We start from the raw sequence: 1,059 nt of genomic DNA, 5'->3' as shown, positions 1-1,059 counted from the left end.
CAAAGGTTGATTTGCAATTTTTTTTACTGCCATTATGGAAGGATACATAACTGCTGCCAATGGGTGGTACGGTCGCACAGTGTTTAGCACTGTTGCTTCACAGCGCCAGGGTCCCAGGTTCGATTCCCGGCTTGGGTCACTGTCTGTGCAGAGTCTGCATGTTCGCCCTGTGTCTGTGTTTCCTCCTGGTTCTCTGGTTTCCTCCCACTAGTCCCGAAAGACGTGCTTGTTAGGTGAATTGGACATTCTGAATTCTCCTTCAGTGTACCTGAACAGGCGCCGGAATGTGGCGACTGGGGGCTTTTCACAGTAACTTCATTGCAGTGTTGATGTAAGGCTATTTGTGACACTAATAAAGCTTGTAGATTATGATTATGTAGAAGGACACCACACCTGGAAGTTCCAAGTTGCTCACCATCCTGATTTGAGACTAAATCACCGTTTCTTCACTGTCAAAACCTTGGAACTCCCTCCCTAACACCACAGGGAATATAGCAGTTTAAGAAGGTAGCTTCTTAAGGGCAATTAGGTATGGGCAATAAATGTTAGCCTAGCCAGCAATGCCTATATCCTGTGAATGATTTTTTTAAAAGAGGCCTCATCACTTTTGTATGTAGGCTGAACATTATATGGTTCGGAGTGCACCAATATTGCACAATGTTTGTTGGACCCCTTGGATAGCTCTTTTGAAGTAAAGAAGGAAGCAGATTCCAGCACGAAGATAAAAGTAACACAAAGAGTCATCCGGATTTGAAACATTAGCTCCCTTCTCTCTCCACAGATGCTGTCAGGCCTGCTCAGATTGAGTATTTTCTGTTGTTGTTGTTGAAGCAGAATCCAGAGTAGATTTAAAAAGGGAATTGGGAATTATTTTGGAAAATTATATTCTTTAAAAAGCTGCAGGTCATCATATTGAGACGAGGAGCCGACGGGCAGAATTTAAAGCTCTCTCTTGTGGCAAGTTTGATAGCTGGGTTTTGAAAAATCAGGCAAGAGAGTGGCATGGGGAAGCCCACTGCTTTCCCGCCTCCATCCTGATTAAGTCTGTGGAGGAAAGGC

The sequence above is a fragment of the Scyliorhinus canicula genome, chromosome 6, assembly GCF_902713615.1.
Source record: "Scyliorhinus canicula chromosome 6, sScyCan1.1, whole genome shotgun sequence".
NCBI lineage: Eukaryota > Metazoa > Chordata > Chondrichthyes > Carcharhiniformes > Scyliorhinidae > Scyliorhinus > Scyliorhinus canicula.
The sequence above is the reverse complement of the archived record's forward strand: the minus strand, read 5'-3'. Positions refer to the sequence as shown.